Below are 26,205 nucleotides of genomic sequence, written 5' to 3' on the forward strand. Positions count from 1 at the left end.
TGGTGTTTAATGGACTTAAGTGGAGGATTTATTATGGCAACAATGTATTTGAAGAAATGGAAAAGTGATTTGTATCAATTAAGAGAATACCTTAGTTGTAGCTTTTTTTGTGGTAGCAAAGAATTGGAAAATGAGTAGATGCCCATCAGTTGGGGAATATCTGAATAAGTTGTGGTATATAAAGATAATGGAATATTATTGTTCTATAAAAATTATGAGCAAGCTGATTTTAGAAAGGCTTGGAAAGATTTTCATGAACTGATGCTGAGAGAAACAAGCAGAACCAGGAACACATTGTACACAATAGCAGGAAAAATGTGCGAGAATCAATCATGAAAAACTTTGTTCTTCTCAGTGGTTCAGTGATCCAAGACAATACCAATAGATTTTGGACACAAAATGCCATTTGCATCCAGAAAAGGAACTAAACATGCTGAATATAAGTCAACACATGCTATGGTCACTTCTTTTTTCTGTTTTTGTTTTGTTTTGTTTTGTTTTGTTTTTTAAATCTCTCCCTTGGTTTTTCCTCTTCCAATGTGATTTGTTAGGGATGTTTCTCTCTCTCTGAGAATTGCTATGTATGCCATGTCAGCTGGTAGGACAGGCCCAGGAGGTAAAAAGGGGATTGGCCTCTGAGGCAGGAGGTTGTGTCTTAGAGGTGTTAAAGGAACTGCTAATAGATTCCTTAAAATGGTGGAGGGGTGTGTCCTCTTGCTAGATCTCCTCTTGGTATGCAGCACTAACTAACTCCAGGTGTCTCCTTTCTGTGGATCCACTTATGCAGTACTGAGTGGGCTGGGTACGGGGTAATCCCAGAAGAGAGTAAGTATAAATAGCTAGCTTTGAGTTAAACTCAAGAAAGATGCAGGCTTTTTGCACTCTTTTGCTCTTGCTTCCTGCTAACCCCTGCTGAAATTACTAAAAAAGAAAGGCTGTTTTGCACCTTGAGATCAGCTCATCTCCATGTGTATCCGGGTGGGCTTGGAAGACTGGTATGTATGGCCCTCGCAGTCTAGAATAGTGTGCATGGATGGTCCAGCACAAGGAGCGCCAGAATGTGGAGCAGAATTGGCCAGGGAGATGAGACCCCAGACTGATAGTAGGTCTGGGATGTAAGATGGGACAGGTTTTTGTTAGGGTCCCGGCTCGAGAGGTGCTGGGGGAAAGAAGTTTATAGAATAGTAAAGCAAGTTGAAAGTAGATGCGATGTCACAGGAAGAGGTAATAAGGAAGACACAGGATGTAAAAGCAAGAAATAGATATAATGAAACAGGAGGAGGCAGGTTTAAGATGAAGAATGAGGAAGTAAACAGAGGGAGATATGAAGAAATAGTTGGGGTAATGAGAGGAAGCAGGGATAAGAGACACTTGTCCTGTGTTTGATGGCCCCCAGGGAAGGACATGAGCCCCATTAGAGTGGAAGAAATTTAAGGAACTGAAAAAGGTAGTTAACACTTATGGGGTTGAATCTCTATATGTTAAGGGGCTATTGGCTCTCCTAGCCTCCAGCAATATACTAACCCAGGATGATTGGGAGACTATTGCTTAAAGTCTGCCTTACACCTGGGGAGTCTCTGCAATGGATGACTCTGTTTGCAGATTTAGCAAACAATTTTGTAAACAGGGCCCAGATGAACCTTTCTCTGATTTTGTGCTAACGCAGGTAAAGGAGAAGCAGCTTGTTTTCTTATCCAGAAATTAGCTAGGGAGAACGCTAAGGGCTACTGCCAAAAAGTCATGCTCTCTTTAGATGGGGACTGGACCGTTGGGGAGATGATAAAAAGATGTAAGAATGTTGGCTCCAGTGTCTTTCAAATGGATGCCCTCACAGCTGCTGTTTCTAGAAGAGTCATGGAGGGAATGAAGGCTAGTGAAACTAAGATATTTCAATGTGGGAAGACTGGTCACTTCAGGACCCAGTGCTGTCAGGCAGGTAGGAGAACTAGCCCAAAAGGGATATGCCATAATTGCAATAAACCAGGACATTATGCAAAGGAGTGCCACAAAAATAATTCTGGAAATGGGGTAAGGGGCTCCTTGAGGGCCCTGAAACAAGCCTATCAGGTGGAGGAAAGGCATTCTCCAGCGACTCAATCAGGACTACAGCAAGAGTACTTCTGTCTTCTCCCAAGTGGTTCAGATTTGCCTTTTGCAGTGGGGAATTTCCAAATTGACTCAGGACATACAACTGGGCTAGATCCAGCCTTAAGATTGGTGTTTGTGGTGGGCTTGCATTTTATGCCTCTGTTATAGCCCACACCACAATTATTACAACAGAACAGTCTCAGAATGTGGTAACTAATCCATATGACACACCAGCATTTTTATATAAGGGTGAGCTAATAGCACAGGTACTCCCTCTCTTAGATGGGCCAGACTTTGATATTAATTGGGTGCAGCATATAGAGCAAGGCAAGCCTTGGGCCAATATATATGCTAAAGGAAAAGCATTTAAAGGACTACTTGACACCGGAGCTGATAGGTCTATTATCTCACAGCAGTTCTGGCCCCCTTTATGGCAGATTTGTGTAGATGCTACTATGGTTAATAGAGTGGGAGGAGCACAGCAGGCATGGGTTGCAGCAGAAGAGTTGCCTTGGCAGTTTGCAGATAAATAGAAGATATTCAGACCCCTGGTGGTCACAGGTCTCAGGTACAATCTATGGGGTAGAGATATATTGAAGGCTTGTGGACCCTCAGTGTACCATCACCATAGGATTTTTAATTGGAGTCATTGGGTGTTTGGGCTCCACCTTTTATATTACGCCCATACCATTAAGTTGGAAATGTAACACACTGGTTTGGGGACCCCCATGGCACTTCCCAGGGGAAAAAATCCTAGTGGAACGGCCTATCGCATCCTGAAGGCCCCCCTTGTTAAACAGAAAGGGGGAGGAAGTAGACAGAATCCCCAATGTCCCACCCAGGTGGATGTGGATAAGGCCTTATATACTTACAATTTTTTGTGCCTGGATAGGGATAAAGGTCTGTCTTCAGGAATGATACACAATCTTGGCACAATCTTATAGACAGGTCAGAAAACTAAACCCCGTGAAAACAGTACTTCAAGTTCTGGAGAACATTCAAAAGGTCTTTTGGAAGGACGTGAAAGGACATTGGCAAGGTCCATCATTAGTACTTTGGAGAGGTCTGGGATATTTATGTCTTGCAGATCCTGATGAGGAAGGCTCCTGGATTCCAGAAAGAAGAACAAGCAAAGTTGATTCTTCCAGACTCTGAATCATGAAATGTGAACCACTTGGTCATCCTGAAATTGCCTTAGACCTGATCCCGACACTCAGCACCAGAGGCTGCTGCCACTGCCTACAACTCATTCCTCTTCCCTCTTTAGTCCAGACCCCATTGGGTAGGCCCAGCTCTACTCCCCTTGTCAGCCTGAAGCAGTTCCAGATGATGAGACCTTTGTCCCTTTGCCACAGATAGGTCTGCATCTGGACTGCTTATGGTGGCCTCTTATAGAAAACTTGGGGAAATCCTTCCCTAGCTCCCCCAATACTCTGGTACCAACACCTGCCTTGGTGCCACCATGACTCTGATGACAGTGGATCAACATCCTTCGTTTCCCATCCCCTCTATTGTGTATTGATGCTGCTTCTGCTTTCGCCTTTGTTTTATACATATTTTTTAGAAAATCTCTAGAGGTGCTTAAGGCATAAACATAAGAACACTCAGCCTTATTAATAAAAAAGGGGGAGATGTTAGGGACATTTTTCTCTCTCTGAGAATTGCCATGTTGGCCACATCAGGTGGTAGGGCAGGCCCAGGAGGTAAAAAGGGGCTTGGTCTCTGAGGCAGGAAGTTGTGTCTGGCAGGAGTTAAAGGAACTTCTAATAGTTCCTTGAGATGGCGAGGGGTGAGCTCGCTTGCTAGATCTCCTCCTGGTATGCAGCACTAACTTCAGGTGTCTCCTTTCTGCAGATCCACCTATGTGGTAGTGAGTGAGCTGGTCACAGGGTAATCCTGGAAGAGAGTAAGTATAAATAGCTAGCTTTGATCAAACTCAGGGAGAGATGCAGGCCCACTTGCTCTTCCTCTCTCTTGTACTTGCTTCCTGCTAACCCCTGCTGAAATTACTAATAAAGAAAGGCTGTTTTGCACCTCAAGATCAGCTCATCTCCGTGTGTATCTGGGTGGCTTCTGCAGACTGGTATGTATGGCCCTGGCAGTCTAGGATAGTGTGCACAGACGGTCAGGCACAGTGATTCATAAAGCTATGTGTGTTAAAATAAATATATAAAAAAGAATACCCATTCATGAAGAAAGACCATCTTGGCCCAGGTCACCTAAAGGTGAGGGGAGGAGGAAAGTTGGGAGAAGAATACCTAGGATGTTCTCCATTCACCAAGTAAGAAACTCTGGTGAACCCAATGTACTATAGACAGGCAAAGCAGATTATTCCCACATCTCATTGAGCTAGATTAAGACAGAGGTATCAATCACAAATAGAAATAGGAACCATTAAACTGAAAGTAAGGATCCCTGTAGGCAGCATATTAACTTATGTTTAAAATGTAGTATCATCTATATCATGTTGTATTTATTTTTTGTTAAATATTTGCCAATTACTTTTTTTTTTTTTTTTTGCTTAGGCAATTGGGGTTAAGTGACTTGCCCAGAGTCATACAGCTAGGAAGTGTTAAGTGTCTGAGATCAGATTTGAAGTCAGGTCCTTCTGACTTCAGGGCTGGTGCTCTATCCACTGCACTACCTAGCTTCCCCTTGCCAATTACATTTAAACATTTTTAAAAATTTTTGCAAGCCAACTGGGGTTAAGTCATTTGACCAGGGTCATACAGACCCTGTATTAAATATTAAGTAGTAAATGGTCAAATTTGAATTTAGGTTTCCTAACTTGAAAGCTGGTGCTCTCTTCACTGTACCATCCAGCTGTGCCCTGCTGATTACATTTTAATTGTGTCTGCCCTAAAGAATCTTGCTGGCCTCATGTTTTACATTTCTCAGTTTAGAGATTGCTTCTTGCAATTGGGCGATGTTGTCAGGTCATCAAAAGCCTGACTGGTTATTACCACAGGTCCTGAAGACTAGGAATTTGCAGGTTGTCCAGGAATCCTACCAAATTATGGGACTTGGAGCCAATCAACATTCTTAATGGAAAAAGGAATGTTTTCCTAATTTGGCTCTCATGTCGCAGCACTTAAAACACTTCCCATTTTCATTTTTTGTCATCTTTAATATGTATTTCCCTTAACAATACAGGTAGATTTAGACCAGAGGCCAAACTGAATATGAACATGGGCCTCTTTAGATAACTAAATTCTACGGGGCTAAGACAAAACAGGGAAGATATTCATGGGAAGTATTATATTGAGAGATAAAATAAAGAATAGATTGTTGGCTTGGCTCAATGTATCTCCTAATGTGTTGCCCTTTAATCATGGCAAGGTTTTCTTTTTTCTTTTTATAATGAATCTAATCAACAGCAAGTACATGGAAAAATACAAAGGACAAAAAAGTAGATTGCATATGAAGCTGTGAACTTCTCTTAAATACAGTTTTTTAAAGTACATATTAAATTTAATAAGGTGATAACAAAATTGTCCCATTTCTTCTATGTCTTCTTCAGAACATTTTTTTCCTTCTGTGCATTTAAAAAATCTTTTTTTATCAAAGCTATTTTCTTTTTTCCATTGTTATACATACATTTGGAACAAATAATCAATTAATTGGTAACACTCCTTTTTTGTTTGTTTTTTTTTAACTTTCTCCCATGGTTTTTCCTTTTTGCTCTAATTTTTCTCTCCCAACATAATTTAAAATTCATAAAGTATTAATAATATACTACAAAAACACATTTTTGAGAGCCTTTTGTATTTAGCATTTCTTTTGGGTAGATAAAAATAAATATTTATTCCATATCTAATTTACATTATACATTAAGTATTTTATTTTACTGCTCCTCTGGGGAGATCCTAAACATGAATCAATCTAATTGAAAGTAATTTTTTAAAGCACATAGACGGGGATGAAACAACTCAATAAATATGAAAAAGAAAAAAGGATGGCTATTGTTTAATTTGGTCAGGCCTTAGTACTGAACCTGGTCTGGCCACTGAATTCAAGTCAAATGTACCAATTTAATGAAGAAGGAGAAGATGCAGGGTTCCAGATGCCTCAACAAAGCAAAAGTTCTAATAATCAGACAAGTTTCTTGGCATACTTTATATATATATCATTTCTTTTAATACTATATGTACTATAGTCAAAATTTCTCTGCAATTCTTTAATTGATGGATGCTCACTTTCTTTTCTAATTCTTTGTTACTCTAAAATTATTATAAATGTTTTTATACATATGAATCTTTTTTATTTCTTTGACTTCTTTTTTATATATGCCTAATAATAATATTATTGGGGCAAAGGGTTTTTATAGTTTCGTTACTTGTTGGGTAAAATTTAAAATTATTTTTTAGAACTATTAGATCAATAAAAAGTTTTATCAACAGTGCATTAGTGTAGCTATCTTGCCACAGCACTTAAAACATTTCTCATTTTCACTTTTTATCATCCTTAATTATCACTTGCATGTAGATTTACATTGACAGTGTATCTATACATATTGATAATGCTTTATTAATTTAAACAATATATGCATTTTTTTTTCTTTTGAAGACATTCTGCTCATATCCTTTGGAAAATAATTCTTGTTCATATATATTTGTTGTAATATATATGTCCATACATGCATATATATTCATTAAAATCTTAAAGCTTTTATAGTTACTGCAATTATTTTTCCCAATTAAATGATTGTTTTCTAATTATAATTGCATTTGTTTAAATTAATAAAGCATTATCAATATGTATAGATACACTGTCAATGTAAATCTACATGCAAGTGATAATTAATGAAAATATAATTGTCTTCTAAATTTACTACAACAATTATGACACATATGACCTGAAAAAAGAAGGCCCAATCATTTAATAAGACTAAAGGATAACAGATAGAAAGTTAACCTGCTGCATTGTAACCCACAAAATAATAAAAGAACCAATGGAGATCTTAAATGCATTAGGTATCTTTATGGAAAATTGATAAAAAGAAATGGACATGAATCATACAGAATGAGAAAGTATAATGCAAATTGAAATTGGAATCAGTGACCTGAACAAAAAGGTCACAGAGATCCAGAGAATAATTTAACTATATATAAAATCCTTCATGGAGGTTAAGAAAAATCAACTGTCCAAGTACTATTGGGTGAAATATTAGTTTCACAGTTAGTGTGAAAAAGTATCAATGCAAGGAAACAACAGAGAGAAAAATCAATCTTAATCTTTATTAAAGGACAACAAATTCCATATGAATGAAATTAAATCCTTGTAAAGGGCTGAAACTCTGAAATAGATGCACTTGAATCAGACAACCCAGCACTTAAGGCTAATTACCTGTTTGAAAATGACTCTATTAACATATGTTTGGAATTGCTCTTCTCCCAGTTAATGCTGGCTCAATGTTTGGGGTTAAGAGAATTGTAGGTAAGGATTAGAGGATGGGGTGAGAAAGGCGAGAGAACTTCACTTTGCAGGAGGACCAGGAGGAGAAAGGTTGATGACAAGCTTGTGGCAATTTGTCTGTCTCCTTCACTTCTCCCCCTAAAGACCAAGGACTTTTATTTATCCTGACTCCAGCTGTTCCTGAGGCCTCCAGGGAGCTAGTCTGGACATTACATTTTGCCACCCAACTTGTAAACCAAGGACCCTAATTTCACTGAAGAAGTCCTCGGTGACCAGGAAATAGGGTGAGTATTTTAATAGATAAACAGGGAACTTACTTTGTTAAGAACTAAAATAGTAACCTTTTCTAGCTGAAATGGGGCAGATATTAGGAAAAGATTCTCCCCACCCCCAAACCCATCCTAACCCTGAGGGAGCTCTATAGAAATCATACTTAGGTTGATAAAGAGACAAGGTTTGCTTGTAACTTGGGAGCAGATCAGTGGACTCTTGGATACATAAGAATACAAGTCCCCTTGGTTCTTCAAGGAAGAAAAAATAGAGGCAGATAATTGGAAACTAGTAAGAGATCAACTATATGAATACTACAATGATAAAGGTCCTGATTCAATTTCTAGGGAAACATTCTACATATACAACATAATACAATTGGCCTTAAAGAATCCTGCAAGTTATAGAAAAAAGAAAAGTTTTAAGAACAGCCATATGAGGAAGTATAAGGAAAAAGAGGAAGACAAAGGACAGATTAATGGCAATATCACCAGAGTGTATGACGACTTAAGTGAACTTGAAGGGCATGGTGATTCTCACTCTTACAGCCCAGCTTCAACTCCACCTATACTAGAGCAGATCTTTGACCCTCCCCATCAACTTCACCTAGTTATCTGGAATAAGACCTGACAAGATATACACCTTTTATACTAATGCACAAATAAATGTATGCTGTGAAACCATCCCAGAGTAGCAAATTTTATTGGACATGGCTCCAAATTTTACACACAGGTCTCCATTAAAGATAACCAGACTATTACATAATTGGCGATGGATTCTTGAAGAAAAGGTTCCTAAAGTTCCTCTTAAAAGACCACCTATCTTTACAGATGCATCCAAACATAATATTTGTGCTATATACTCTCGTGACTTAACTATACTCCTTTTCAGTCCACTCATCAGAATGAATTGTATGCAATCATGCTAGCTCTTACTTATTATCCAGGAGATATAAATATAATATCTGATTTGGCCTATTCAGTAGGTGTGGTACAAAGAACTGCCACAGTCCAGGTAAAATTTGTAGCCTCTAATATATATCAGCTCTTTAAGGAACTTCAAGAGCAAGTGAGAAAGCATCCAGGTAAGATTTACATCTTGCATGTCCACTTTCAGAGTGGACTTCTAGGTTCTATTGTTGATGGTAATTTAAAGGCAGATAGCCTTCTAAACATGTTGGCCAAAACTCCTTTATTTCAGGAAGCCCAAGAATCTCATTTTAAATATCATCAGGCTGCTCGAGCTTTACGTTTATAATTTGGAATAACAAGAGAGGAAGCTAGGAGCATAGTAAAAGCCTGTATAGCTTGCCTTCCTTTCCACGCTCCTACACTGCCTCCAGGGAAGAACCCTCGTGGTTTGAGACCCAATGAAATTTGGCAAATGGATGTGACCCATTATAAATCTTTTGGTTACTTGTCTTTTATCCAGGTTGTGGTAGACACCTTTCAGGATTCACTTTTGCAAAACCAGCAGCAAAAGAGACAGCCTGAGTGGTCACTGAATTCCTTATACAAGCATTTGAAATTATGGGTGTGCCACAAGCAATAAAACTAGACAATGGACCTGCATATACTTCTAAACAATATCAGATTTTACACACTACTGGCATACCTTTTAATCCTCAAGGGCAGGCAATATTAGAGAGGAGAAACAGAGACATGAAGATGCTCCTCCAAAAACAAAAGAAAGGTGGAGCCACAGGTAACCCTAGAGAGCTTCTAAATTTAGCTTTTTATACTATTAACTTCTTGATTTTTGACAAAGATGCACCGGTTCCGGGAGATAGGTTTTATACCCACCAGAAGGGCAGTGTCCAGTGCTAGCAGCTCCACTGTTTTTAGATAATCGCCAGGTTATGTGGAGAGATCCAGAAAGTGGTGAATGGAAGGGACCAGATAGGTTAACTGCTTGGGGAAGAGGGTTTGCTTGTATCTCTACAGGTGGAAAAGGAATCATATGGGTACCAATGAGTCGTATTTGCCTTGTCCATCACAGAGAGATGGAGCAGACCCTTGAAACGAAAGAGAAGATCCAAGAAATATCAGGTGGTTCCATTGGTGACTGTGCCCACCACTGAAAGAGCCTGGCAGTTATGGTATTTGACTCCTGGACATAAAAAATTGTTGGACTTCAAAACCCTCAGGAATCATTGGATTCTCTGAGACATGAAAAGACTGTTGCAGGACTTCAAAAACTTGCAGGGATTCCCTGACTCGTGAAGTAATGGACAATAGATTGGTTTTGGACTGTTTCTTGGTTGAGGAAAGAGGTGTATGTATGATTATTATTTACATACCCTCCTTCTAGGACTTCTGGAAATCTTTTACAATACCATATTGATTCATATTGTTTGTTATATCACTACTTGCATGTACAATTAATGTTTGTTGCACCACATTGAGCCTGCACTGACTGTGGGGAGAGTCATCATTAATAGCCTGTGCGTTATTGCTATGTGCTTGTGTAATACCTCCCATGCTGATGGGTTTGTGCATACCTGTTTCTAATAAGACCCTTCAGCCCAGAAAACTGCTAACAATATCTGGCTTGACTCCCCACTTCTCTTTGGTGTTCTTCATCTCTCTTCCTGACCAGTCAGGGGGTGTGTGGCCACCTGTGTTCTAAAACAAAAAAAACAAACAAACAAAAAAGTGGAAGATATAAAGGGCTGAAACTCTGAATAGGTTGAATCAGACAACCCAGCACTTAAAGCTAATTACCTACTGGACAATGACTTTATGCTCTTCTGACAGTTAATACTGGCTCAATGTTTGGGGTTAAGAGAATTGTAGGTAAGGAATAAGGGGTGGGGTGAGACAGGCGAGAGAACTTCACTTTGTGGCAGGACCAGGAGGAGAAAGGTTGGTGGCGAGCCTAGTGGCAGTTTGTCTCCTTCACTTCTCCCCCTAAAGACCAAGGACTTTTACTTATCCTGACTCTGGCTGTTCCTAAGGCCTCCAGGGAGCTATCCCGTACTTTACAAATCCTTATGTGTGTTTTGTATTATATCATACAAGGAATTCCTACTTCATACTTGAGTTCGAATAGATTACTTTGATTTCCTTCCAAATTTGATATTCTTTGATCCATACTGTTTTAGAATTAGTGTTAAGTGAGAACAGTCAAATAATTTACCCTAGGTTACAAAAGGCACAACTAGGATTTTACCCAGATTTTCTGAGTTCTATTACCTTGTGGAATCTACCAGCTTTTCTTGATTAAGAAAAATAGTTAAGAAAGGACCATGATTCATACACAAGTAGGAGTAATTTTTAATCTCATTGTTGTGGTTGTCCATTTTTTTTTCCTTCAGTGATTCACAGGACCATGGGCCGTATCTATTCATACATTGTACATTCTACTGAAATGGAACATGGTGTCCATTTCCAGAGACACTAATTCATTGCTGGGCAAAACTATTGTCATCACCACAGTGGATATTTTCATAATACCTACTATGTGGTAAGCATTATGTTAAGCTTTTTACAAATGTCTCACTTAGTTCTCATAGCAATCAATAGAAGTAGATGCTGTCATGAGCTTCATTTTTATAATTGAAGAACTTGAGGCAGAGATTAAGTGATTTGCCCAGAGATCAGAGCTGAATTCAAGTCTTCTAGACTTTAGTTCTGAGAGCTCTATATGCACTGGGCCACTTAGTTGCCAACATTATCTTTGTCTCTGTAGTCCTCATCATTTTTTATAATTATCATAATTATCATCATGTAACAGAAATAAGCATTTTGGCCAGTCTTCCCTTTATATTAGCCTATTCAAACTGAACCAGATTTAGGATAAATATCTATTTCTTTCTAGACCTATAAATCATTTCCCATCTCCCAAAAATTGGCAGAGAGGATTTACTCCTTGTCAATGGATCCTTCAAAATTCAAATATCACTTACATGCCATAATACAAATAAATAGAATAGGATTTTATCATGTAATTTTCAATTATTATTTCACCCTCCAAACCTCTCCCCCACACTATTATATTCATTTGAGCTTTTACTTCATTATATTTGGACAAATGATATAGACTTTATCAATAATATATATAAATATATAAGAATAACTTATGGTGAAGAATTATTAATTTTTTTAAGGTGATATGTAGAAGAAGTCAATCCAACTCTACTAACTCTATATGGGTTATATAAATAAATCATGGTATTTATTTTTCACTACCATAGAATATGGGACAAGGGCCTTATTAAGTTATGAAGTGAACATAAGTTAGAGAATAAATGAAGGAACATACCAGCATTGTAATGCCCAAGGTATAATATAGAGCAATGCAAAAAGACAAATATCTGGGTTCTTAACATCATGATACTGAGAATCATGATTATAATAATTTGAAATATCTTCAAGTTTACAAATTTAAAAATAAGACCATTGAACTCTAGTGGAAAAAAATTATGACTTTATAAACATCTTTAATAATCATATTTTATATGTTTATAATCACAAACATAAATACAAAGCATTATAATATTGAGGAAGTCTAATGTTTTTTATTAAAGTCTTTTATTTTCAAAACATATTCATGGGCAATTTTTCAATACTGACCCTTGAAAAACCTTGTGTTCTAATTTCCCCTCCCCTTTTCCCCCCACCCCCTCTACCAGACAGCAAGAAACCCAATATATGTTAAATATGGTAAAATATATGTTAAATCCAATATATGCATACATGTTTATATAATTATCTTGCTGCACAAGGAAAAATTAGATCAAAAAGGAAAAAAAATTAGAAAGAAAATAAAATGCAAGCAAACAACAACAAAGAGTGAAAATGCTATGTTATCATCTACACTCAGTTTCTATGGTCTTTTCTCTGGGTGTAGATGGCTCTCTTCATCACAAAAGCATTGGAACTGGCCTCGATCATCTCATTGTTGAAAAGAGCCACATCCATCAGAACTGATCATCATATAATCTTGTTGCCATGTACGATGATTTCCAGGTTCTGCTCATTTCACTTAGTATCAGTTCATGTAAGTCTCTCCAGGCCTCTCTAAAATCATCCTGCTGATTGTTTCTTATAGAACAATAATATTTCACAATATTTATATTATGTATGTATGTATATATATATATATATATAATATATCTACATCTATCTATCTATCTATAACTTATTCAACCATTTTCCAATTGATGGACATCCACTCAGTTTCCAGTTTCTTGCCACCACAAAAAGGGCTGCCAAAAACATTTTTGCACATGTGCAATTTCTTTCCCTCCTTTAAGATCTCTTTGGGATATAAGCCCTGTAGAAACACTGCTGGATCAAAGGGTATGCACACTTTTTTTTTTTTTTTTTTTTTTTGCTGAGGCAATTGGGGTTAAATGACTTGCCCAGGATCACACAACTAGGAAGTATTAAGTGTCTGAGGGCAGATTTGAATTCAGGTCCTCCTGATTCAGGGCTGATGCTCTATCTACTGCATCACCTAGCTGCCCTCTTTGATACCCTTTTGAGCATAGTTCCAAATTGCTCTCCAGAATGATTGGATCAGTTCACAACTCACCAACAATGTATTAGTGTCCCAGTTTTCCCACATTCCTTCCAACATTCATCATTAGTTTCTTTCGGTCATCTTGGCCAATCTGAGAGGTGTGTAGTCATACCTCAGAATTGTCTTAATTTGCATTTCTCTGATCAATAGTGATTTAGAACACTTTTTCATATGACTAGAAATGGTTTCAGTTTCTTCATATGAAAATTCTGTTAATATCCTTTGACCATTTATTAATTGGAGAATGGCTTGAATTCTTATAGATTTGAGTCAATTCTCCACATATTTTAGAAATGAGCCATCTATCAAAACCCTTAAATGTAAAAATGCTTTCCCCATTTATTGCTTCATTTCTAATCTTGTTTGCATTAGTTTTGTTTGTGCAAAACCTTTTAACTTAATATAATCAAAATTATCTATTTGGTGTTCAGTTATGAGATCCAGTTCTTTTTTGATCAACAATTCCTTCCTTCTCCACAGACCTGAGAGGTAAACTATCCTATGTTCTTCTAATTTGCTTATAATATCACTCTTTATGTCTAAATAATGAACCCATATAGACCTTATATTCATATAAGGTGTTAGGTGTGGGTCAATGCCTAGTTTCTGCCAATTTTCCCAGCAGTTTTTGTCAAATAGTGAGTTCTTATCCAAAAATCTGAGGTCCTTGGGTTTGTCAAACACTAAATTGCTATATTGGCTATTTTGTCCTGTGATCCTAACCCATTCCATTGATTGACTACTCTATGTCTTAGCCAGTACCAAATGTTTTGATGACTGCTGCTTTATAATATAGTTTTAGGTCTGGCATAGCTAGGCTACCTTCATTTGCATTTATTTCATTAATTCCCTTGAAATTCTTGACCTTTTGTTCTTCCAGATGAACTTTGTTCTTATTTTTTCTAAATCTATAAAATAATTTCTTGGGAGTTTGATGGCATGGCAAGGGGGATTCTAATTTCAATACACTGAAATTTAAGGCGAGAAAATTTTACTGGCTGTTCTATCCCTCTTCCATACAGTAAGTATAATATCAAAACTTTTATGTTACTTGGTTCTAGTTTGTCACTAATATGTGAAATATAGAAAGGAGATTGATTGATTAAATACTTTACAAATTGTAGTCACAATACTAGCTAGAATATACAAAGTATTTTAAGGTTTACAAAGCACTTTGCTTATATTATTTCATTTAATCCTACCAACCGTCTTGGGAGATAGGCAGTACTATCATACCCATTTTATGGATAATGATATTAATGAGACATATTACTTGTTCAAGGTCCCACAACTAGTGCCTGAATTCTTGTTGGGGGGCTGAGCTCTTTGAGAATTTTTTGTAGTGGAAGAAACTTTTGTGGTACAATTTGGGCTTGTTGCTTTGTGCACTCTGCAAAAGAAAGAAAATAATTATATAAAGAGAAATTGCTTTGATTTACATGATCTTGATTGGTTTTTCTTAGGATGAGGAATTGGGATAGAACATTTCACAGTAATAATTGGAAATGAATAAAGAACAAGTAGAGAATTGTTCCTGATAAAAGATTGACTGTAACATGAGGTAATGATCCTTGAGAGGATTGAAAACAAGCAAATAGTGGATAAGAGTTCCTGCTCTTGGGGTTGGACATTAACTACAATCTGCTTTTTTCTCTTTCTGGGTTATTGCTTTTGGGATAATATTATAGTGTTTTGCAAACCTTAAAGTGGCATATAAATTACTATTATTGCTATTTTTGTAATTAATAGTAATAAGCATTAGCTTAGCTTTGCACTTTTTCTTCTTCATTCGTTTTAGCCATTTTGTGGCTCAGGTCAAATACTTAACTATGTTATTAATATTTTTATATAATTAAGTGACCTGAAGTAAAAGAATATTCTGCTGTATATGACAGAGCTAAGTAGGTATGTTTTCAGGCATATTAGAAGCAATATGTGGATGCCAGTTATGGTAGCGATATCTTACTTGGGTGTCTGCCATATAGATTAAATTTTTAAAAATTGTTTTGTTTTTCTGTAACAGGCAGGAAACACTACCCTTCCCTCTAAGATATACTTTATTGTCATGTTGACCATGATGCCAAAGGCCTAGGACAGGGAAGGCCCCAGTGCTAGAGAAGGAAGGATAGAAGTGGCCATGGCTCTTTGGATTGGGACCAGATAAAACTAAGAGAATTGTAGACAAGGAGGGATTGCTTGGTAGTGGAATTTAGTCTGGATTAGCTCATTTGGGCAAGATTAGCCATTTGCTACTGCTTTTTCTGGTCTAGTTAAGGTTATCAATATACTTCCCATAGATTTTCTTCTAAGGTGTAGCTCTCCAAGGTTGTTAAACCATTCTTTATCCCCTTCAAGGAAATGTTCTTGAGGCAGGCAGACAGGTGAAGCCACGTTCAATCATTAGAGTTTCCATCCCAGGGTCTCATCATTGAATGGCTGCCATCTCCTTATAATTGATCTTCACCATGTATGCAGGGCCTCTTTTTAGGGATAAGATGTTTCACTTGGTACCTATACATATAGCGTGTAGCATCCCAGAAAAAACAGTATGAAACTTATGAGGTTCAGGAAGCTAAAATTGGTACCTTTGACAGGGTTTCCTAGTTATCTAGCAACTTTCCATGTAGGCTGGGCTAGTTTTTCCTTAAAAGAAAGGTAAGTGGTCCCCAAAACTTGATTGGTCTAATTCACTAAGACTTATGATATCAGTATGATTTTTTGGTCACATAGAAAATAAAAACAAAACCTTGCCTACAAAGAAACAGTGTCCCTCAGACTTGGATACACTAGCCTTAAATATTTTAAAACAGTCTTCTGACTAGTTGCATTTCCATATAAAAACTGATGGGGACTACATATACTTGAACAAGTGCTGTGTCCTTGCTTAGTATGTTTTCCATACTATCATTTATTAACTTTTTGTTATTAACTACAGAATTAGCTCTGACTCGTTTTGATCTATCAGGCAAATCTGAGCTAGGTATATAACACCACATAGACAACTAGTAAAAATTCCTTAAAAGTCCATAGAGCCTTATATCCATCCTTTCCAATTTATTTTAGCCTACAATGGGGGCTAAATGAATTATATATATTTTAAAGCCTCTAACCATTAAGGAAATTATTAATGGATTGATAATTTTTGATGATGGTTTTAATATTCTTTTCCATTGAGTCATCAGTAGAATAACTCTGGAGAAATTTATAAAACTAGAAAAGCAGAAGGTAGAGTGAATCTCAGGTAAATTGGGGAAGCTGAGACACTCTATCCATGTCATGTACCAAGTATCCTTTCAGGAACCAAGAATTACATCTTAATTTCATTTTGTATATGCTGCTTAAAACCCCCAACTTTTAATACATTAATACAATATTCAAGAAATGTTTTAACTAATCTTGCTATTCTATCTATGGTCATTTCTAAGCCCTCTTGTTCTCACAAAATAAATTTTCATTTAGCATTCAGATTTTCTGCTCAGAGTAAAGCCAAAGGTGAAAAACAAATTTTAAATTATACTTTTTTTCTTAATAGTTCTAGACTACATTTAACCAATAATACTAAATAATAGTAATTCACTTGACAAAAGAAAACTGGCAAGAAAGATAACTTTATAGTCTATTATGAGATTGATTCATCTACAGTATTTAATATGAAAAACTGTGATATTTCATTCCCTGGAGTGCTGCTGAATACATGGAACAATTGTGTAAGCATGTAGCTCTTAAACCCAAGAATTCACAGCAAATCAAAATATTTAGTTAAAAAAGAATAAAATGAGTGTGTCTTAAATTTTATGTCCTTTTGGTGGTAATACAAAATTATGGAGATTAATTTTTATTTGTATAATTTAAAGATATTTTTATAAAACAACCTTCTTTGATGCTGAATAAATTAAAAAATGCAAAAAAGCCTTTTATTAAATACTTGTTATATGCGAGATATTGTTCAACATAATAAGAATATAAATACAAAAGAACTACAGTCCCTGTCTTCAAGGAGTTTTTATTTAAAAATAAACAAAAGAATCTCTTTACATTAGCATGAACTTTACAAGCATAAGTAAACATGACCATTTCCTTAAACAAAGAATAACACAATGCCAAACCAGGGAAGTGTCTTGAGTGAAATTTGATTAAAAAGTAAATTGAGGCAATCTCTGCGCAAGATAACATGTTAGTGGACAATAAAAAGATAACATGTTATTTAGCCCTGACTGAGGGTCAGCAAACCAGATATCCTTGAAGGATAACTTGGTGGAGTAAACATGTTAGGTCCAATTCCCTTTCTTTCACACAAATTTGCCATGGTTAGCAAAATTCCTTGAGGCAAGAATTAGATTTTTAAACTTAACCCAATAAAGGCACACTGAACTCTGAACAAAGTTCATAAACAAAAAAAATAACAACATATGATTTCAGAAGTTATAGGGCAAAAGCAGTTATAGGAGAAACCAAAGACTTGTAAATAGGTCAATAAGAAAATGATGCTGGATTGATCTTCATCTTCTCAAAAAGATAAATCAAAGTAAGAAAACTATTCAGTATAACTTTAATGAATGTAGCTTCAAAATTTCTTTCTTTTTTTAAAATTTTATTTAATAGCCTTTTATTTACAGGTTATATGTATGGGTAACTTTACAGCATTAACAATTGCCAAACTTATTGTTCCAGTTTTTCACCTCTTACGCCCCACCCCCTCCCCCAGATGTCAGGATGACCAGTAGATGTTAAATATATTTAAATATAAATTAGATACACAATAAGTATACGTGACCAAACCGTTATTTTGCTGTACAAAAAGAATCAGACTCTGAAATATTATATAATTAGCTTGTGAAGGAAATCAAAAATGCAGGTGGGCATAAATATAGGGATTGGGAATTCAATGTAATGGTTTTTAGTCATCTCCCAGAGTTCTTTCTCTGGGCGTAGCTGGTTCAGTTCATTACTGCTCCATTGGAAATGATTTGGTTGATCTAATTGCTGAGGATGGCCAGGTCCATCAGAACTGGCCATCATATAGTATTGTTGCTGAAGTATATAATAATCTCCTGGTCCTGCTCATTTCACTCAGCATCAGTTCATGTAAGTCTCTCCAGGCCTTTCTGAAATCATCCTGTTGGCCATTTCTTACAGAACAATAATATTCCATAATATTCATATACCACAATTTATTCAGCCATTCTCCAACTGATGGGTATCCACTCAGTTTCCAGTTTCTAGCCACTACAAAGAGGGCTGCCACAAACATTCGTGCACATACAGGTCCCTTTCCCTTCTTTATAATCTCTTTGGGATATAAGCCCAGTAGTAACACTGCTGGATCAAAGGGTATGCACAGTTTGATAACTTTAGCTTCAAAATTTCTAAATAAAATCTTCACAAAAGACAACATACTTGTGAGAGAGTATGCCTCATTGTTGGAGAAAGGTTTTTATAATTACTCTTTTTGTTCTGATATTTGAGAAAATGTCTTCACAAAAAAATTAAAATTACTAGCATTGTTAAAGGAAAACATAACAGTGTGTGTTTGTGAACTAGCATTAAGGAGGGGGACTAGCAAAAAAGTTAAATGAAACCAAGGGAGTAAGTAATTCCTCCTTGGGTCTCACTTACCCAATGCATATCTAAATATAAGGAGCATATGAAGTGTTCCAGAAGGACTAGCACTTCTAGTGTGAGAGCCAGCTGAGCCCATTTCAGGGCTTCTCATCTACTTCTGGTGCCCACCTTTCACCCAACTCCCATCTGTGACTCCAAGAAGTTATAGCATATGCAGTGGCCATACCTTGGTAAACAGTCTCCATAGATAGGTTACAGCAGGTTAGAAGTCAATGACAGACCTCAAACCCCTAAACCCCTCAGTGTGTTAAGGTATATGAAGACTTTCCTTGGCAGAATGGAAGATGAGAACAATTTGTTCTAGTAGTCATGAAGGCAGCTAAAGCAGAAACTGTGGAGCACTTAGAGCTTGGTTGGACAACAGAAATCCCAAGCTCATCCATTAAATCCAGGGCCATCACCAATCATCTTGACTTGTCCTGACACTGAATTTCGTGACTCTGGAAGAGACCGTGAGACTGGCAACTCTGCATCAACTAAATTTAGTCATACATGAGTCAAGACCTCACCCTGTGATGCCATTGGTTCTTTTTGAAAATGAGGGACAAATACTAACATCTAGGCATAAAAACAGAAATAAATATAAAGAAGTAAATATAAACATATGTGCACATCTACCTATTTTATTTAAAAATCAGTGAATTTATACCAAGGATACAAGAATGATTCCACATCTATAAAAAACATTAAAATCAGGAATAATTATATAATTATATTAGTAAATATGGAAAAATTGTGTATACATATATGTATATGCATATAGATATAATTATATAAATTATTGTGTGAATGTAAAAGACAGAGAGAGACAGAGAAGGAAAGAAAGAAAAGGAGACAGAATGAAAAAGAGAGAAAAGGAGAGAGAGAAGAAGAGAGAGGGGAAGGAGAGAGGGAGGGAGAGGGAGAGGGAGACTGGGGATAGGAAAAAAAGTTCTAAAACTAATAAGCAAACATTATTTTTAATTGAAAATCCTTACAAGCTTTTCCAATAAATAGAGAAGTAAGACAAGGATGCTACCTTTTCTTACTATTATTTAATAATTTTTACAAATACAAGCAATAGCAAAAAGACAAAAAAAAAAAACCCAAAAAGTTATGGTTATAGACAAAGAAAAGATAAAACCATTCCTATTTGCAGCTGACATTGTAGTTTACTAAGAAAGTCCCATTAACAACAACAACAACAAAACTATTTGAGACCATTAATAAGTTCAGCCATATAGGAGGCTATAAAATATATCCCCTAAATCAACAGTGTTTCTTCATAATAACAAAACTGTGAAGTTAGTAATAGAAACAGAAGTCCTATCCAAAATAATTAACAAGCTTACTCAAACTTGCATAAGTATTCTCAAAGAACAACTCAAATGCCTGTTGTTCATGGCTGAACTTTATAACTGTAATAAAATCAACAATATTACCAAATTTTTATGTATGTTTTTATATATATATATATATGCATACATATATAATATATAGCTATATATAAGTGTAATAGAACATGTAAGACCATAATTCAGATAAGTAGTCAAGAGATATGAACAAATAATTCCCCAAAGAATTGTAAATTATTAGCAACCTTATAACAGAATGCTCAAAATCATTAATAATAAGAGAAAAATAACCATAAGATTTCATTAATCAATAGCCAATGTGGGAAAGGTTGTAGAATGACAGGCAAAGTAATCCATTATTGTTAAAGCTATGGATTACTACAATTATTCTATAAACCAATTATGTAAAGTTACTAAACTGTTAATTCTATTTTACTTAAAAATTGTACAGATAGGATTATAGACAAAGTAGATTACTGAGGCTGGATTTGAACTTAGGTTCCTCCTGATTCCAGGATTGGCGCTCAGTCTACATGTACAAAGTTTTATAGGAATTAATGAAAAGTGAAATAATAAAACCCAGAAAATTAATAATACAACATCTAGAAAAATGCAAATGTAAAGATCACCAACCACAAAACAATTGAAACTGAATGGTTCAAAATTATAAAAACAAGTTTGTGCCAAAGAAATTAATATGAGAAGTTACCTTCCTCAAGCCTCTTACCAAACTGAAGGTCTATGATATGTATTACTGAGTGTAAGTTCAGGTTTTTTGATGTCTTGATTGGTTTTGTTGATTTTTTTTTCTATTCCTTGTTATAAAAATTGGCTTTCCATCTTTTTTTTCCTGTACTGGTTAAAAGATCTGTGCAGGCTATTTTAAGTTTCATAATAAAACATCAGTAGAACAACTCATATATTCACTCTCACCCATTATCAGTGAGATGACTTTTTATTCAAGCATTCACTCATATTCTGTCATTCATAGAACTAAATAAGAGATCAATTTCAGAATAAACTTGGTTGTGTTTTTATATCTGACAATTTAAAGAGGATAAAGAGAATGCAAATCTTGAGAATGGCATTTTCTTGTTACCAGAATCATTTTAGAAAGAAAGTAAAGCTGTTGACCTATTGATATTCCAATAGTGGTTCATATTGAGAGATTCTGAAATTTGTTCTTAAAGTGTCTTTTTGTGACTATCCAACAAATCTAAAATTTATCAAGAAGAAAAATTGATGTTTTGCCTAATATTTTTTCCCATGATGGTTACCAAGACACCATAAAACTATTAGTCAATGTGTGTGGGATGGAGCAATTATATTTCAAGAATTCAAATTGCTTTCCAAAATGTTCCTAAATGCTTCCAGTCTGATTTTCTTCTCTCATAGAGAGGCCAGATTCACATAAATATGTTCAGAGTAAATGCATGTTCATGCTGAGAAGTATAAAACATCTTTCCCTCTTGGGAGGATGGCAAGTTTTTGTTCAGTCCAAGAAGGGGGTATAACCTGATACAAGAGGCCAGTTGCTCACATTTTCAAAGCACCTCTGTTTTTCTAAGCATCCTACAAAGGTCAAAGCTCTGGACTGAACTGACTATAGATTTCTACCAATTTCTATCTTTTATGTTTTAATGAAGGGGTGCTTAAAGTAGCCATAGACTTCTATCTTAATTCCCTTGGCAGGAAAAAAAAGATGACTGGCTGGAAAACTTTTATTGTGAGTGTACTGAGGGAGACTACAAAATAAGATGTCTCTTCTAAAAAGCTGTAACAAGAACAGGGAGGAAACTGTAAACAACACCAAGAGATTCTGCTGAGCCCAATTTCCTTTGCATTTTACAGTAAAATTACCATCAAAAGTTTATTATTCAAGGAAGTATTTATTTTCAAGAGCTATCAAATATATCTTTAAAATTCTTTTTGGCATCGACAATTTCAGTTCTTTAGTGAAAAAATGTTATCCACCTCCAAAGAGAGAGAACTAGAGAACTGATGAACTCTGCACAAATGCTTTGTGTGTGTGTGTGTGTGTGTGTGTATGTATGTGTATGTGTGTGCGTATGTTTTATTTTGCAAAATGGCTAATATGAAAATATTTTGTATGACTTCACATGTATAATCAATATCATATTTTTTGCCTTCTCAAGTGGTGAGAGGGAGATAATTTGGATCTCAAAATTTTAAAAAAAATTAATTTTTAACATTTAAGAAAAATATATTTAGGAAATATTTAATGAAATAAAATAAAAATATATTTAAAGGCTGGGTAACAATTGAGATAAAAAAAAAATCTCCTTTTCCACCTAATCTAAAAACAAAAACAAAACCCTAAATAAATAAATAAATATGGAAGGGGAATATTGTCAGGATTTCTAGCCAAAGAAGAAATGATTGCTATTTACATTCAATCTGAATCATTCAGGACCAAAACAATGACCAAATGGGGCTTGGCTTGGTACCTATTGGTGGCCAATCAATGAGAATCATATTGGTTTTGATTCCAAGCATGATCCTTAAGAAGGAAATCTAACCAATAAGTCCAGAATAAGGATTTCCATTATAACTTCCCCATACTATCTTCTTGAAGACCTTGAATGATGCAGAAATATGTAGTATTTGCAATATATTGTATTGTTAAACACCTCTGATTGCTTAATTTTTTCTATTGAACTAACATTTTCTTCTCTATTATTTCCACTTGGTTAAGTGGCAGAGTATATATATATATATATATATATATATATATATATATATATATAGTGCTGGATTAGAAGGCAGGAAGGCCCAACTTCAAACCCCACATCAAGCACTTAGCTGTGTAACTTTGTTTACCTTAATTTTCTCAACTGTGAAATGAAAATAATAACAGCATCTACTTCTCAGGATTATTGTGAAGATCAACTGAGACAATATTTGTAAAAAAACTTAGTAAGTGTCTGACACAAATACATATACACATGTATATATATATATGTATGTAATATATAAATATAAGATAAATAATAAACATGTAGCATAAATAAATATGAATAAAAATGAATGCTCTTTCCTTTCCCATTGGTCCTGGTTCTGCCTTGTGGGGAACATTAAAACCTGCTATAATTATTCTTCAACATGACAACTCTAAGTTTTTAAAGATATCTATAATGTCCTTTCAGATTTTAACTAAACCAAATATTTACAGTCACTTCTCTTGATTCTCATATGACATAGTCTTCAGTCATATCACTATCATCTAAATTTTTATAATGAAATTTCCCCCTAAAATGGGGAACCCAGAACTGAACACAATACTCCAGATCTGGCTTGACTATTTGTGGAGTATATTTAAACTACAAGTGTCATGTACCACATTGACTAGAGCAGACATGTGACAAGAATTAGAAAAATTACTAGTCAAGAGAAGTATAATTCTCTCTTTGAAAAGGAATATGAGACATGATTTGGGGCAAAGAGATATGGGACCTTAATGGAGTGAGTGAGATGAGATTTAAGACAGATCAGGTAGGTGGCACAGAGAAGGAGATATAATGCTGGTCCTAGAGTTAAAGAAATTCATCTTTCTGAGTTCAAATTTGGTCATAGGTAATAGCTGTGTCACCCTGGATAAATCACTTAACCTGTTTGCCTCAGTTTTCTCTTCTGTAAAATGAACTGGAAAAGGAAATGGCAAACCACTCCAGTATCTTTGCCTGGAAAACAGTATATGGGGTCAGGAAGATTTGGATGTCACTGAAACATGAGTAAACAACAATAACATATGAGATCTGTGTTGGGAAGAAAGTGGGTAATCTAAAAAGCTAGTTTAAGCTAATTTCTAGAGTGATTGAGGCATGCAAAGATGCATGAGAGTGAAGCAAATGGTTGAACCTGTTGTGGATCACAGAAGTCAGCACTGAGGAGGCCATCTGCCAGAGATTAGGAAGTAAAAAAATCACACTTGGCAGCCCACAAATGTTGCATTAACTTGGGAGGAGATTGTAAGGGAAAAACTTTGAAAATTTTAAAGAACTATGCAAATATGAGTTTTTCTTGTTAGTTGTTTTACCCAAATTGTTGAAAGAGAGAGAGAGAAAGAGAGAGAGAGAGAGAGAGAGAGAGAGAGAGAGAGAGAGAGAGAGAGAGAGAGAGAAAGAGAGAGAGAAAGAGAAAGAGGAGAAAGGGAGAGAGAGAAGAGAAGAGAAGGAGAGAGAAAAAGAGGAGGAGGGATACATTTTTAGATGCGGACAGAGGTGAGGATGGAAACCTTGACTAAATATATCCAAAGCCTGTAGAAAAGTGATTTGTAGAAGGGGTGTGTACTTTCTGTCTCAGGATTCTGGACTATAAAGGGAAAGTTCCTTATGCTTAGTAGTCAAATGGGATTCAAATAGCTTCAGTCTTCATTTGTTCAGGGTATTGCTGTTCCATGATATGCTACTGCTTTTCATTTTAAAATGGCTCCCACTTGTGCGAGGATCCCCACTCAAAAGTTTGGTTCATGATGCTGCAGTTTTTGCTCTCCCATTCTACACTGCCATCTTAGAGCAAGTTCCACTGAAGGTCAGTGGAAGGAAGAAGAAAAGAGAAAAATAGAAAACTTCAAAGTACAATTGGCTTCTTTTATTCTGCTGAGTTACTACTTCTTATGCTGTAATTAAGATCTCTGTGGAGAGAGGAAGGAATAATGCATTTCCTACAAGAAAGTCTTCAACCCAACACTATCTACTTTGGCTCCCACTGCAAAGAGTCATGCTAGGCTGCATTTCACCCGTCCCTCAGGGTCTTCAGTACCCTGGAATGTAAAAATCATGCATCAATGGCTTTATCCCTCATTTGTGACTTATTTATGATGTTCTCTCTGATTATAGGGCTGGTCTCCTATACCTTGTTCTATTTAAGCACCTAAAAGTCAAATTTGTTTTTATAAAGTAATTTACAAATGTTTAAAAATAACAAATATATAAAACTGACTTCCTATAGAAATTGGGTTTCTGTGGGAACGGCTTAATCCTTTTTTCCCTTTGGATTACCTTGGTGTTTGGGAGAAAGAAGGAATTAAGTTCATAGTTTACCTTAGTTCTTCTAGAGCCTAGGTTATTAAACTGTGGGTCATGATTCCATATGGGTCTTGTAACTGAATGTGCGATTGGCAAAAATTTGGCAATAGTAAAAGGTGTTAAATATTCTGCCATGACTAAATTCTTTATGTAAAAATAAACAAGTCTATCCATCTCATTAATATGTAAATTTCCTTTCATTTTTAATAAAAAGCAAAATTATAGTATTCCAAAGAATTGTTTTAAAATAAATTTCTTTCTGATTTATTATCAGTAAATGTTTGATTTGTGTAACTCTTTTATATACTTATATATCCACGATTGTGTAAAAATTTGTGGGGCTAAAAGGTGTGCTAGTGGAAAAAAGTTTAAGAAGCCCTGTTCTAGAGCACATATTTTTAATTCCAAGACTAAAGCCCCATTTAGTCTTGAGTCATAGGTACCTGGCTTCTTTGCTGAGCTGGCTTGCAGCAGCATCTCACCTGGAATCCAGGCTCCAAGGCTGCTATGGCTTAAACTCCCTGCTCCAGCAATCCAAAGACTTAAAACTGTGAGGGATAAGTGAAAGACAACAAAGCAAACAACCCTCAGACTAAGAGAAATCATTGTCAAAGTAGGAAAAGGTTTGGGGGATGAAAATCTTTCTCCATTCTCCTGTGATCTTTGTCCTCTAGAAGCAGCAGGAAAGAGTTTAACTATTTCATTCTAGCCTGTTTAAAAAAAAAACAAAAAAAAAAAAACTCAGCCCACTGTGGTCCAGAAGCCAATCAAAGATAACTTACACCTAAGTGGGAGAGGGCTCAGGGTGCCCTTCTTTTAGGCAATTTGGATATGCTCCAAAGGCAAGACTTTTATATATTTTTTCTGTTTGAAATATGTCGTCACTGGCAAATTGGCAGAGA

The sequence above is a fragment of the Sarcophilus harrisii genome, chromosome 3 (assembly GCF_902635505.1).
Source record: "Sarcophilus harrisii chromosome 3, mSarHar1.11, whole genome shotgun sequence".
Lineage (NCBI taxonomy): Eukaryota > Metazoa > Chordata > Mammalia > Dasyuromorphia > Dasyuridae > Sarcophilus > Sarcophilus harrisii.